This window comes from Portunus trituberculatus, chromosome 39 (assembly GCF_017591435.1).
Source record: "Portunus trituberculatus isolate SZX2019 chromosome 39, ASM1759143v1, whole genome shotgun sequence".
Classification (NCBI taxonomy): Eukaryota; Metazoa; Arthropoda; class Malacostraca; order Decapoda; family Portunidae; genus Portunus; species Portunus trituberculatus.
In genome coordinates this window covers 13026295-13042853 of record NC_059293.1, presented here as the reverse complement: position 1 = coordinate 13042853, position 16559 = coordinate 13026295, and the positions used below count along the sequence as shown (strand labels likewise).

General features: G+C 39.3%; 1 long non-coding RNA gene across 1 annotated transcript; it reads right to left on the bottom strand.

Annotated features, from left to right (window-relative positions):
* Positions 1 to 933: 933 nt before the first annotated feature.
* LOC123515696 lies at positions 934 to 10790 on the bottom strand. Its single transcript, XR_006677966.1, has 2 exons — positions 10498 to 10790; positions 934 to 1549 (listed from the first exon to the last, which is right to left on the bottom strand). It is a non-coding gene; the product is annotated as an uncharacterized LOC123515696 (long non-coding RNA).
* Between the last annotated feature and the right edge of the window lie 5769 nt (positions 10791 to 16559).

The window sequence follows — 16559 nt, the reverse complement described above, 5'->3', positions numbered from 1 at the left end:
ACACGAAATGAACCCCAAAGAATACTTATAACACACCTCAATCCACACTCTCAAAATACGTAAAATATACCTAAAAGATCTAACACACACTGAAAACACACGAAATGAACCCCAAAGCATACTTATAACACTCCAAACAGCCTGTAACACTAATGAACAAGCTTAAAATATCCCAAATCTATCCCAAAACCAACTGTATCCATTATAAAGAACGTTAGGATTAAAAGGGACACTTACCTAAATATTACACCTTGGCTTCTTCTCCTATTCCACCTTTATTTCTCATTTCTTCTTCATCCTTCTTCATTGTTACTCCTTCTTCTTTCTCCTACTCCTTCCATTCACACATCTGGGCCTAGAAACACATCAAAACACTAGATATTAGTCAAAATATTCAGGAAATGGAGGGTGACTTAAGTATTGTGGCTTTGCTGCTGCTCCTCTTCCTTCTCCCTTTCTCCTCTCTCCCTCCTTATCTTCCTTTATTTCTCCTTTCTTCCTCCTCCTGCTACAATTATCTACACACCTGAACCTAGAAATCCACGAAAACCAGAACAGAACTCCAGCTTCCATCTGTGTTACCACAGTATATTCTGTCGCAGACAACCAACACAAGATAGATATAGAAGATTTTTCAGATTAGCAAGATCAGCTCATTCTTTCTTGCTTACTCACATTTCATGCAATATTTCGATGTTTTTATCGTCACGAGTTAAAAAAAAAAAAAATATTAACGTAACTGCTGAAATTTACAATATTCGCTTCTTACAGAAAACAAAAAATATTTAGGGGAGACATTTGAAAAATGGAGTCTGATTTAAAACTACCTCGTGTAATTCACGCCTGAGGATAGTAAAACATGTATCTGCCTGCAATGGCGTAACCCTGTAATAGGATGGAAGAGAAATGGTGAAATAAAAAAGAAACTGACAGTAAACTGATCATGATAATGTATTGCATACAATGAATTATGATACGTTGTATCTTATATACCTACAAAAATATCCAATGATGCTGTACATAATCAAGTGTTGAAATTTTATGTTTATATTACAATAGAATAGAAGAGATTTAAAATAAGATGAAATGTAAGATAATATTAGGAATTCATGAATTTTATTGTAATATAGAAGACTTGTCGGGACGACAGGCAGTAGCTGACCAAGCCATGTATTAAGAATTTTGGTGGATGAAAATAGACCTTGCTTAGTTGTAAAACAAACACTGAATGCATGAATAATCATGAATAATAGAGTGAAAGGGACATGAAATATGTTGGCACTTTCGTCACCGCTAGCCGTAACGCTCCTCCGCAAATCGTTTTGTTTAATATAGAAGGACAAGAATTATTCTTTGTTCAGACCGTTAGGTATGGATACCCCATTGGTACAGGAGACAATGCATGTCATACTTAGACAGTCCCGTGAATGGCCAGTTACTTCCGGTCGACGCCATAACTATGTTAATGACGTCGACACTATACGGTTCCATGGTAGAATCTCGTCAGTCAGAAGAACAGAATACCATCATCTACTGTACAGTTCAGACCCTGTAACGAGAAAAGACTTAAGTCGTGAAAAACGGAGAAGCACTATATATATATATATATATATATATATATATATATATATATATATATATATATATATATATATATATATATATATATATATATATATATATATATATATATATATATATATATATATATATATATATATTCTTTGTAGTCATACGAGGTTGAAAGCTATACCAATTTCTCCTTTATTGATTTTCTTATGTAAATAAAGGAGAAATTGCTTTCAACCTCGTATGCCTGCAAAGGAATATCTTGCCTGCCTATAATATATATATATATATATATATATATATATATATATATATATATATATATATATATATATATATATATATATATATATATATATATATATATATATATATATATATATATATATATATATATATATATATATATATATATATATATATATATATATATATATATATATATATATATATATATATGTAATTTCTTATGTTTTTGAAAATTTTGCCACGGAACCAACACAAAGAGCTGGCGAGCTGGTCCCACTGAAGGAAGGCGCAGTCATCACGTTTGGGAAGTGATTGTTTTGCCATAGTGTGTGTGTGTGTGTGTGTGTGTGTGTGTGTGTGTGTGTGTGTGTGTGTGTGTTTATTAGTTTTTTGAGGCAACTTTTCTATAACATTTTACATATTTATGGAAGTGCATCAGATCCTCCAGTGGCCATCGTCTTCCATCGTCTACTACACAAATTGATATTGAAATTCACGAACTGTTATTAAAGTTCAAGGCCTTCACTTTCTTTGATAACTTTCCTTTCTCCATCCTCAATTGTTTATATATCTATTTATTTACCCATTTATCTAGAAAACTTTATACTATTTATCAATATATCAATCTCTCTCTCTCTCTCTCTCTCTCTCTCTCTCTCTCTCTCTCTCTCTCTCTCTCTCTCTCTCTCTTATATACATAAGAAAATCAGTAAAGGAGAAATTGCTATTGCTTTCAAACTCGTATGACTACAAGAGAATATATATATATATATATATATATATATATATATATATATATATATATATATATATATATATATATATATATATATATATATATATATATATATATATATATATATATATATATATATATATATATATATATATATATATATATATCAATGAATGTATAATACTTAAACGCCTTTTCCTCTTCAAAACTATATAGAACATTAGAATGCTGCACAAAGATTCATTCCGAATATGCTTTTATTTATTCATTTATTTATTTAAATTTATTTTATGCAAGGAGGAAACCTACCAATGGCAAAAAAACATTAAAGGAAAAGGTCCACAGAAACCGTAGGTTCTCTAAAAATTTTGAAGGAATTAGTGAAAAGATAGGGAGAAATGTCTTGAAACCTCCCTCTTAAAAAAATGTCATGTCGTAGGAAGATGGAAATCCAGAAGCAGGCAGGGAGTTCCAGAGTTTACCAGTGAAAAGTATGAATGATTGAGAATACTGATTAACTCTTGTATTAGGAGGGTGGACAGAATAGGGATGAGAGGAAGAAGATGCCTTGTGCAGCGATGCCGCAGGAGGAGGGAGCTATGCCGTTAGCATGATCAGTAGAGCAGTTACCATGAAAACATTCCGGCGGTGAGAATGAGGCTGAAGACAGTCAGTCAGAGAAGGAGAGTTGATGAAACGAAAATATTTTGATTCGACCCTATCTAATAACACTGTGTGAGTGGAATTACCCCAAACATACAATTAGTACCCCATATAAGTACTAGAAGTTGGTGGGGTGAAAAAAGAGATGGAAAAATGTATGTCAAAATGAAGTGCTCTAACCTGAAACACATTATAACAAGTGATGAATCCCTTCGTACCTTCCTAGACAAATTCGCTGCACTCAGAGATAACGCTTAGATCTGGAGGATTAAGTTTAAACCACTCATTTACAGCATTATAGTTGTAGTTCTAAAAAATGTTCCAATAGCTTGGAATGAGCATTATTTATTTATTCCCACGTATGGACAAAATTCTACTTACGTAGTTCACATACGTGAATGTATGAAAGTAGCATTACTCACAATGCATCTCAGAAAAAGTTCATAAGTCATCTATTGAGAAGAGTAGACAATATTGTGATGAGATATTAGGCTGTATCTCCAAAAAACGGTATGCATTGAGCATACTCTGTATAAGGTCCTTTTCCGTCCCTGTATGGAGTACTCTTCGCATGTTTGGGGGGGTTCCAGTCACACAGCTTTGCTTGATAGGGTGGAATCGAAAGCTCTTCGTCTTATCAACTCCCCTCCTCTGACTAACTGTCTTCAGTCTCTTTCTCACCGCCGTAATGTTGCATCCCTTTCTATATTTTATCGCTTTTTTCATGGTAACTGTTCTACTGATCTTGCTAACTGCATGCCTCCTCTTCTCCTGCGGCCACGCTGCACAAGGCTTTCTTCTTCCTCTCATCCCTATTCTGTCCAACTCACTAATGCAAGAGTTAACCAGTACGCTCAATCATTCATCCCTTTCACTGGTAAACTCTAGAACTCCCTCCCTGCATCTGTATTTCCAAATTCCTACAACTTGTCTTCTTTTAAGAGGGAGGTATCGAGGCATTTGCTCCCCTAATTCTGGCTGACGGTTTTGGCACTTTATTTTTACTCTTTGGAGAGCCAGCGCTCAAGTGGGCTTTTTCTAACATTCTTTTTTTTGCCCTTGGCTGGCCCTCTTCCCTACGTAAATAAAAAAAAAAAAAGTTCTAGTATTCTGGTAAATCGATTACAAGAGATGACGAACGAGTTAAGGGATCTAGGACGTGTATTTTTGAAAAGCTACTGGCGTTCATGAAGACAGTTTTTCAATTCTACAGAGATTACATTAGTAGGTTTCTCGTGCTTTTTTTTTTCTCAATTGCTGATGAAAGGCCTTGGTTAATCTGCCACTATATAAATGAAAATATCCTCCTAAACTCTAATATTAACCTCCATTAAAGTTCTTTGTTTATCTACCAGTTTGAAAACAATATTCATATATTAATAGAAGTGGGAAAAAAAACTTACACTTTTATATCTAATTTTGACACATTATTATTTTTCCTTTTATGAAGCTCAAAAAATCTTTAACAAATCTTAATTCCATTGATTTTAATCCACAAAATCAATACAAATTTAAATCATGGATTTTTAATCTCTTTTAAATCGATTAAAAAAACTTAGAGAGAGAGAGAGAGAGAGAGAGAGAGAGAGAGAGAGAGAGAGAGAGAGAGAGAGAGAGAGAATGTGTAGGCAATCCGATGGCAGGCGAGTCCTGATGAGATTCAGTGAGGTTTCTACGTTCATCATGATAGACAAATAAAAGATAGATTAATTATTAATAAATAATTGTAAAATAAAAACAAGAAAGACATAAAAGAGAGCAAATGAATGAATGAATGAATGAATGAATGAATAAATAATAAATAAATAAATAAATAAACAAACGCGGCCGGAGACAATAACGAAGATAATTTCACGATGACAATACGATTTCACGATAACGAAGCGAGTTTCACGATGACGACGAGGGAATCACATTAACGAAGCGAGTTTCACGATGACGACGAGGGAATCACATTAACGAAGCGAGTTTCACGATGACGACGAGGGAATCACATTAACGACGCGAGTTTCACGATGACGACGAGGGAATCACATTAACGAAGCGAGTTTCACGATGACGACGAGGGAATCACATTAACGACGCGAGTTTCACGATGACGACGAGGGAATCACATTAACGAAGCGAGTTTCACGATGACGACGAGGGAATCACATTAACGACGCGAGTTTCACGATGACGACGAGGGAATCACATTAACGAAGCGAGTTTCACGATGACGACGAGGGAATCACATTAACGAAGCGAGTTTCACGATGACGACGAGGGAATCACATTAACGACGCGAGTTTCACGATGACGACGAGGGAATCACATTAACGAAGCGTGTTTCACGATGACGAATCGCAGTTTTCCTCTGCAGGAATGAATCTTTTCTTCCCTGAGATGCCATCACAGGCCTGCAGGAGTGTGTGGGGACAGTGGCGGTGCAACCCTCCAGCCTCTCACACTGATCAAGAGGTCAAAGGAATGGAATTCCTATTGAAAAGATGTTATCACAAAGACAATTTTGACAACTCACTAGCCACTGCCAAGGAAGGCGCACTCTTCTCCCCAAAAGAGGTCCCTCGCGTGGCAGTGACTGTGGCAAGGTGGAGCAAGGTGTTTTCTCCTCTACATTTGAGTCCGAACGTGAATTTAATGAATCACTACGCACAATTCACCAGACACTGTCACAGAAGGAGGAGCCCTTATCTCCCCATCCGGGCTCCAGTGGTGGCAGTATCTGGTGGTTGGTGGGTAGTGATGGCCTCTTGTTGGGTGTGAGGGGCTGGAAGTGGACGATCATATCTGAATGAGGAGGTAAAGGAGGAGCGGGACTTGCTGCCCGATCCCCGCCATGGGCCCCGGCAGGAACCAGACAGCCACCATCTCCTCCAGTACGCTCCCCCTGTCCTCCACGGGCCGGAACAAATTTTGGATGGAAAGTTTCCGAAACAGCTTTCAATTTTGCTTTGAATTATAAATCATCGTCAGTACATGAGAAATGGTGTTTGTTGACGCGTGTGAAAAAATCGGTTCATCAATGAGGCCAGGCGAGGGTGTACCTCTGAGTGCCCGGCGTGACCCTGTATCTCCTACAATACCAGTGATCTATTTAGGGTTGCCTCAACTACCTAGCTGTATCGAGCTAGAAAAAATAAAACTCAAACAATACTATTTATGATGTTTAGATACAGTCACTGAATAACACATAAAGGTAACTTGCTGGAATCCACGGGAAACATGCAGGGAAACCACCTGGCCCGGCATCACCACCACCATTACCATCTCTCTCTCTCTCTCTCTCTCTCTCTCTCTCTCTCTCTCTCTCTCTCTCTCTCTCTCTCTCTCTCCCCACAGCCCCAAAACTATCATGAGTGTCTGCATCAAAATGAGACCTAACATATATATCAATGAAAGTATAATCCTTAAACGCCTTTTCCTCTTCAAAACTATATAGAACATTAGAATGCTGCACAAAGATTCGTTCCGAATATGCTTTTTATTTATTTATTTATTTATTTAAGTTTTTTTACGCAAGGAGGAAACCTATCAAGGGCAATAAAACATTAAAGGAGAAGGTCCACAGAAACCGCAGGTTCTCCAAAAGATTTTGAAGGAATTAGTCAAAAGATAGGGAGAAATGTCTTGAAACCTCCCTCTTAAAAAAATGTCATGTCGTAGGAAGATGGAAGTCCAGAAGCAGGCAAGGAGTTCCAGAGTTTACCAGTGAAAAGTATGAATGATTGAGAATACTGATTAACTCTGGTATTAGAAGGGTGGACAGAATAGGGATGAGAGGAAGAAGATGCCTTGTGCAGCGATGCCGCAGGAGAGCAAGAACTATGTCGTTAGCATGATTAGCAGAGCAGTTGCCATGAAAATAGCCATAAAGATAAAAAAAAGAGATGCAACATTCCGGCGGTGAGAATGAGGCTGAAGACAGTCAGTCAGAGAAGGGGAGTTGATAAGATGAAAAGCTTTTGATTCGACCCTATCTAATAACACTGTGTGAATGGAATTTCCCCAAACATGCAAATAGTACCCCCATATAAGTACTAGATGTTGGTGGGATGAAAAAAGAGATGGAAAAATGTATGTCAAAATGAAGTGCTCTAACCTGAAACACATTATAACAAGTGATGAATCCCTTCGTACCTTCCTAGACAAATTCGCTGCACTCAGAGATAACGCTTAGATCTGGAGGATTAAGCTTAAACCACTCATTTACAGCATTATAGTTGTAGTTCTAAAAAGTTTTCCAATAGCTTGGAATGAGCATTATTTATTTACTTCCCTTTAATATGTTATTAGGTGTTCAGGAAGTGTTCGCTTTCACTCATAGTACCTCTTACTCACTACTCATTAATACATTTATGTTGTGAATCTGTTGCCGGACAGTTTTGCTGTTTTTTTTTTTTCTCTTCCCTTTTAAATGTTTGTTATTTTCATAAAGATACCTCACTTAACAAGGCTGAAGAAATAGCAGAAGCTCTTAATGAACATTTTAGTGGAATTGCAACCAAACTCAATGATGCACTATCCCTTGCTATCAGATATGCCACTCAATATCTTCATGGAAATCATGAAAATTCTATGATGTTCCCTCCAGTCAATTGTATTATCGTGATGAATATTATCAACACTATCAAGAATGAAAAATTCATATGTTAATGAAGTCTCCGTCAACATATTTAAACACCGAGGATATTACTTACCCCATTGCAATACATTTGAATCCATTAATATCCACTGGTAATGTTCCCTCTTATTTAAAGAATTATTTTTACCTTGAACACACCACTCCTCTTTCTGTAGAACAAAAATTCTTAAACTTCCAGACATAACTAATCTTTTCATTACAAAGGGGGGCCTCCTTTACAGGGGTGGTTGAAGAAAGCGTCCGGCCTGGGGCAATAGGGTGCTAGGATCCTATAACCCTATTGCCCTATCACCCTATTTTTATATATTTTATGCTTATTTTTTTTTTCTAGATAGCATACGGAGAATATTGGATAAGCACTCCCCCGAAATAAGTACTCCTCAGTACAAATTCATTATGGTAAAAGTACTCCCCTAGTCATTATTCCATATGACAAATGTACTCCCTCCTGTGAAATAAGTACTCCCTCACTTAGGAAGGATTAGGAGGTAATGAGACATAGGAGCAAATTTCGAGAATTTAATTCCAATTCAACTATCATTTGTGGACTCGAACGTGCTCGTCTACGCACTTGAAACTGAGATCGCGGAACGAAACCGACCGAGCCACAAAGGTAACTGAAATTTAGTTTGTTGTCAGTGTCCTGATTGTTGTTGACAATGCCGCACGTGTCATTCGACTTCATATATCAGTATCTTCTGAAGGGTGTGTGTCCCCCTACTGTATGTACCAAAGAAGAAAAATCCAACTTCCGCATGGCATGTAGACCCTTTGCTGTTAAGGATAAAGAACTATTCTACAAGGTGAAAAATGACGAGACTGGAGAGAAAGTTGAGGCAAGATAAGCAGTCATGTTTCATCATTAAGGCATTCATATTCTCTCTCTCTCTCTCTCTCTCTCTCTCTCTCTCTCTCTCTCTCTCTCTCTCTCTCTCTCTCTCTCTCTCTCTCTCTCTCTCTCTCTCTCTCTCTCTCTCTCTCTCTCTCTCTCTCTCTCTCTCTCTCTCTCTCTCTCTCTCTCTCTCTCTCTCTCTCTCTCTCTCTCTCTCTCTCTCTCTCTCTCTCTCTCTCTCTCTCTCTCTCTCTCTCTCTCTCTCTCTCTCTCTCTCTCTCTCTCTCTCTCTCTCTCTCTCTCTCTCTCTCTCTCTCTCTCTCTCTCTCTCTCTCTCTCTCTCTCTCTCTCTCTCTCTCTCTCTCTCTCTCTCTCTCTCTCTCTCTCTCTCTCTCTCTCTCTCTCTCTCTCTCTCTCTCTCTCTCTCTCTCTCTCTCTCTCTCTCTCTCTCTCTCTCTCTCTCTCTCTCTCTCTCTCTCTCTCTCTCTCTCTCTCTCTCTCTCTCTCTCTCTCTCTCTCTCTCTCTCTCTCTCTCTCTCTCTCTCTCTCTCTCTCTCTCTCTCTCTCTCTCTCTCTCTCTCCCCACAGCCCCAAAACTATCATGAGTGTCTGCATCAAAATGAGACCTAACATATATATCAATGAAAGTATAATCCTTAAACGTCTTTTCCTCTTCAAAACTATATAGAACATTAGAATGCTGCACAAAGATTCGTTCCGAATATGCTTTATTTATTTATTTATTTATTTAAGTTTTTTTACGCAGGGAGGAAACCTATCAAGGGCAATAAAACATTAAAGGAGAAGGTCCACAGAAACCGCAGGTTCTCCAAAAGATATTGAAGGAATTAGTCAAAAGATAGGGAGAAATGTCTTGAAACCTCCCTCTTAAAAAAATATCATGTCGTAGGAAGATGGAAATCCAGAAGCAGGCAGGGAGTTCCAGAGTTTACCAGTGAAAAGTATGAATGATTGAGAATACTGATTAACTCTTGTACGAGTATTAGGAGGGTGGACAGAATAGGGATGAGAGGAAGAAGATGCCTTGTGCAGCGATGCCGCAGGAGGAGGGGAGCTATGCCGTTAGCATGATCAGTAGAGCAGTTACCATGAAAACATTCCGGCGGTGAGAATGAGGCTGAAGACAGTCAGTCAGAGAAGGAGAGTTGATGAGACGAAAATCTTTTGATTCGACCCTATCTAATAACACTGTGTGAGTGGAATTACCCCAAACATGCAATTAGTACCCCATATAAGTACTAGAAGTTGGTGGGGTGAAAAAAGAGATGGAAAAATGTATGTCAAAATGAAGTGCTCTAACCTGAAACACATTATAACAAGTGATGAATCCCTTCGTACCTTCCTAGACAAATTCGCTGCACTCAGAGATAACGCTTAGATCTGAAGGATTAAGTTTAAACCACTCATTTACAGCATTATAGTTGTAGTTCTAAAAAATGTTCCAATAGCTTGGAATGAGCATTATTTATTTATTCCCACGTATGGACAAAATTCTACATACGTGGTTCACATACGTGAATGTATGAAAGTAGCATTACTCACAATGCATCTCAGAAAAAGTTCATAAGTCATCTATTGAGAAGAGTAGACAATATTGTGATGAGATATTAGGCAGTATCTCCAAAAAACGGTATGCGTTGAGCATACTCTGTATAAGGTCCTTTTCCGTGACGGTAAATAAATCTTTATTGTGCTGTGTGATTTTCCAAAGGAAGAAAATATAATGCGATTGATCCCTAATGGAAGACAAGAAGGCAATACAAGACAGTCGACAGTAGTAACCTGCTAGTGCTTGGCTCCCTGTTTGGTGAAGGATGTTGGAGTTTGCTTGGTTCAGGTGTAGATGGGAAGAGCAGAGAGACTGTAGGGCTTCGAACCGTGTCGGGAGTGACTATAACTCGTGGATCAACACTCTGAGGTCCGACTTCACCCGTGACTTGAGGCGACGCAACAGGGTGGAGGCCGAGGCGGAGAAACGTGAGTGTAAATAAGTAAAATTAATAAAATTTGTAAGTAAGGAGAGTAAAAGGAAAGAATAAGTGGTGCTTTTTTTTTTTTCTTGTTTTGGCGGTGACTTAATGTATTGTTTTAAGTTGTTTTGTGTTGATTTTTTTCGGTTTCTTTTTGTTACTGCAAGGTGTGTGTGTGTGTGTGTGTGTGTGTGTGTGTGTGTGTGTGTGTGTGTGTGTGTGTGTTGTTTGTTTCTTTGTGTGTCTTTGTGTTTGTATTCCTGTCTGCCTGTCTTTCTCTTTGTCTATCTATGTTTGTGTTTGCCTATCTCTCTGTCTATCTATCTATTTGCCTACGTATATATTTGTCTACCAATGTGTTTATTTACCTATCTATTTATCTATAGGCGTTTTCAGTAGCACCTTGCAAAAGCAAACGGTCCTTAATTAAAGCATTCGCCTTTGGAGCGGCAAAGGCGAGCGCTTTTCAAGATATGTTCGCTTGTGTTAGCTCTCCGAGTCACGTGATAGCGAACACTTACGCTGATTGGCTGTGAGACGAGTTTTCAACTTTGTAAGTTATAAATCAATAAAATATACTTTTATGAGGAGCATGAAGATATGATAAGTATTAACATGTAAAGGAAATACATTTAGTAACTGTTTACTGATATTGAAATTCATAAGAATTATCCTTGCAGTTTGAATTAAATGAAAACAGTCTTGCACTCTCGAGACATCTGGGACTACGCTACTCATTTCAAAGCTTGTGACTCCGACTTAGATTTTCAGTTACGTGAGAATCTCGTAGGTTACGCATTATTTAAGCACATTAATTGTAAAATATAAATATGATAGGATATTTGCACTGTTGCTTGATAATGACATAAGGTTATAGCAATATTGCGGAAGATTTGGGTATATTTTTTAATGGTGGTGCTCTGAAAACTTTGGGCGAACGAACACATAACATCATGGCCTCTGACAGTGCGATAATTTGAGGAAATCCACAGCAAAACTGTCTCTGCCAATGTAACTACTGAATGACAAGCAGTCACTAGCGGTGTAACGGCTTATCTGGCATATTGTGTATTAATGGATACTGGGTATATTACCTGTAATACCTTATAAAGTAGGAAAATGTGACAGGGAAGTGATACCTGGGATCAACTCTATTATTTGGTCTCAACACCGCCATAGGCGCTCACGTAGTATAAAACAATTTAGTTAATCTTTTAAAGGTTAGATTAGGTTATGCTTGGTTAGATTAGGTTGGAAAAACTTGAAATATTATGGAAAATTTTCGTATTTTTTTTTTTTTTTTTTTTTTTTTTTTATGCTCATATTGCGTTTATTTTCCCCACCAAAACCCCCGATTCCCCACAGGCCCCCCAAGCTTGTTTGGGGGGATGGATGGGAAGGGAGGGACAGACTTGTTATAAAGAATTACCAACATTTTTTTTCCACATAACAGATTTACCTGTGACGTCTGTGACAAGATGTTTTTGAACAAGGTAGACGCAGATCTGTGCTACAAGAATCATTTGGACATGTGCATCCAGCCTCTGCCGCGTGTACCAGGGCCGTCAGAAAATATTCCCTGCAGAAATTAAATGTGTAGTGTTTTATTTGAGCCTTGCCTTCAATTATCCCATTCCCATAATAATATCTTTATATTACGGTGGAATGAGGCTGCACGTCTCAGCTTGGCGTGATCCTGCGACTAAAGAGTACAATAGTTTTTCCGGCGAGCGACGAGGGAGATTCGTCTGGCAGTGTTACTATCGTTTTCAGTAGCAGCCAATGATGTTAATTGTACGACAATTATCGTATTTGTACGATAATATGGCTGTTTGTTCGATGTACGATACATAGGTAAGAATCGTACACCAATATACGATAATTGAGTGGCAAAGTATTTTTTTTTTATTTATAATAAGGTACTGGAATAATTGTGTAAAGAAAAAATATCGATGTCAACATTTCAGAGAGAGAGAGAGATATGGGGACTGGGGAGGGAAGGAAAAGGAGAGACGCTGTCAGTCACAGTCAGTGTCAAGTGACAAAATGATCTTATTAGTGTGACTCTTAGTGTTAGTATGGTAAAGGGCGAGTTTTCCTTCTCTTATCATATGTTCTATTTGACGTATAACGGTATGAAAAACAAAACATTCTCATTATGTGGCACTAATGGGCAACAATAAATAAAGAAATAAATAATAACGGTTTTCCAGTGTAGGTTGTGTTGCGGAGAGTGATGGAATGACGATTGACTGATACGTTGACCCCTTGGAGATACTTGCACATTGACACTGTACGTAAGCTTTTATCAATATACAGTTTATATATATATATATATATATATATATATATATATATATATATATATATATATATATATATATATATATATTACCCTACGGAACGAGCTCAGAGCTCATTATTTCCGATCTTGGGATAGGTCTGAGACCAGGCACACACCACACACCGGAACAACAAGGTCACAACTCCTCGATTTACATCCCGTACCTACTCACTGCTAGGTGAACAGGGGCTACACGTGAAAGGAGACACACCCAAATATCTCCACCCGGCCGGGGAATCGAACCCCGGTCCTCTGGCTTGTGAAACCAGCGCTCTAACCACTGAGCTACCGGGCCGTGTGTGTGTGTGTGTGTGTGTGTGTGTGTGTGTGTTTATAAGTGTATAACAGCAGAGAGAGAGAGAGAGAGAGAGAGAGAGAGAGAGAGACCTGCAGGGTTATATGTAATTTAGCAACATTTAGGCTGCCGGTTACTTATTATAATTACCAGTCTGCCATCCCACACAAAAATCATAAGATTATAATATGCTAAATTTATTTTTATATAATACAAGAACAAATATGATAAAACAATAAAAAGATAGGAAGTTGCAGAAACAAATTTATTGACTGCGTGTTTGAAGGTTTGACCGGATCCGTGGTTAACAATGAAAAAAAAATTGCTGGAAAAAGGACAATAAAGGACAGATTTTGACTGTCCTTTTTTACAAGAAAACTTAAGGACAAACAGGCTCAAAAGAGGACAGGCTGTCCTTAAAAGGACACACATGGCATTCCTGGTTCACTATGGGTTCCGACCACACTGAGCGGAAGCGTTTGGCAACAATGTTAAAAATATACTCATATGTGTATATATTTATGTATGTATGTACGGCATGCATGTATGTACGGCATGCATGTATGTATGTATATCGGCTTCCTATTTCACGAAGCAGTTTTCCTTCCAGTATTTCAAACAAAAGTGACATCTGCCATCCTTTTTTAAGTGATACCTAGTTGTCATTAGTTACAGGTGCCTCTCACGTATCAGCTGGTCTGCGACCCACACTACACCTTCCCGTCTGTCCCCCACTCCGTCCCCTCCCCCATGTCCCTCATATTTCCGCCTCCACCCCCGTCCCACCCTCTCTATCTATCTATCTCTCGCGCCGCTCCGCTCAGTACCTATCAGCTGACACACTCTCCTATTTATTCTTTATTCTTTAGTCTCAGTCTCTATTCCACCTAATATTAACCTCTGATTACTGAGAGGCTACACACACAATATACTCTTCGCTACTATAGATATCACTATTATCGGTATCTTCATCTCCACCACTCACTGTCCCTCACGGCCAGGGCCTTGTCCTGCCAAGGGCAGCGCGGCTCATGGTAAACTGTCCGGCCGCCGGGCTGACTACGGCAGGGTTGCCAGACACTACACATGAAAAAAAGGACAGACTTGCTTTAAAAAAAAAAGGACAGTACAACAAAAAGTGTGAGAGAGAGAGAGAGAGAGAGAGAGAGAGAGAGAGAGAGAGAGAGAGAGAGAGAGAGAGAGAGAGAGAGAGAGAGAGATTAGGAAAGGTCTAAGGCGTTCAGAATTTTAATGGCCACAGTTTTCACTATTTCAATCCCCCCACATGAGTTTCTGAAGCTGCATAAAGTCGTTAAATAGTTAGACACAATGGATATGGAAACGCGTCATGATATAGAAGGGATTAAGACAGTTTGGGATATTAAATTACCTTCACTTGGCACTTGCAGTGAGGGAGGAGAGGCAAGGCAAGAACGCAACACGTCAGCCAGCCAGCCAGGGAGACACGTAGACCCCAGTGAATTATGAGTGAGGTAGAGACGAGACGGGAGAGCTAAACTAGTGGAGTGGGTAGTGAGGAGACCACTGTAGCTTGGTTCACCTGGGGAGCGTTGCCCAGGTAACAAACACACACACACACACACACACACACACTTACCATCTGGAAGCTTTACCAAATCTCTCCACTCATTACTCCGACTTACTCATCTGTCTGTTGTGAAGAGCTAAGAGGAATGTTAAATTAGGATTATGAGAGAGAGAGAGAGAGAGAGAGAGAGAGAGAGAGAGAGAGAGAGAGAGAGAGAGAGAGAGAGAGAGAGAGAGAGAGAGAGAGAGAGAGAGAGAGAGAGAGAGAGAGAGAGAGAGAGAGAGAGAGAGAGAGAGAGAGAGAGAGAGAGAGAGAATATGTAATAGGTGAAAAAATTGATGTGTAGGGATTGTTTTCAGTAAGATCTCAAGCACACACAGTGACTTGCATACACTTCTTCATTGGGGTTAACTAGTAAAAAAAAGCTATTTAGGGTGTGCGTTGACATAACCCCTTCAGTACCAAGACGCGTTTCCTTATGCATTGTGCTATTTGGTGATTTTATACAGCTTCATAAACTTATGTGGGGATTAAAATAGTGAAGACTCCAGCCATTAATCTTTTGACCTCCATAGACCCTTCCTAATGTCAGTAAAATCGCCTAATCAAACCCAAAAATCAAGGTAAAAGAATTGCGAGGAACCTTCGATTTGTTCTCGCCAGCCACTCCACGAACGACGATAGAAAGTGGAAACATGTCGAGTGAAAACAAGGCGCTATGTTGTTGTCCATAAACTCTCAATCTATCTCTGTGGGCACTGTTGTCGTTAAGATCTCAAGCACTGAATTACCGCCATGCACTCAGTCTGGGCGTCTGAGTGAGCAGGGCGAGGCGAGGCGAGGCGATAGAGGCACCTTGCTTTGTTCTGGGCTATGTGTTTCCTACATATCATAGCTTCCCCTTGCTCAATAAGCGCTAAGAATAGGACACATTTCGCTATACGCTATTACTTGCAGTTTGTGTTGACAGACTAGGATAATAAAGAGGGATGCCAGAGATTAAACGTATACAAAACGGTGAAATAACGACAAACACACACACACACACACACACACACACACACACACACACACAGTCTGAGTCCTATCCGAAGATCTATATGTGCTCTGAGCTTGTTCCGTAATGGGAAGTCTGGCTGGGTGACTACCGGGCGACCATAGTGAATCTCACACACACACACACACACACACACACACACACACACACACGCTAAGTACCATGATTGAAAAGGACACACACACACACACACACACACACACACACACACACACCACCTCCCGTCCAACACCCTCCAGCTGAGAGCTGGGTGTCAATGGTTCCAGCTGGTGGCCTCCCCCATAACGAAAGATAAAGCAACACACACACACACACACACACACACACACACACACACACACCTTGAAAGAAAATGACACACACACACACACACACACACACACACACACACACACGCTAAGTACCTTGAAAGAAAATGACACACACACACACACACACACACACACACACACACGCTAAGTACTTTGAAAGAAAATGACACACACACACACACACAGCCACCTTCCCGTCCAACACCCTCCAGCTGGGAGCTGGGTGTCAGTGGTTCCAGCTGGTGGGCTCCCTCATAACGAAAGACAAGGCAACACACACACACACACACACACACACACACACACACACACACACAC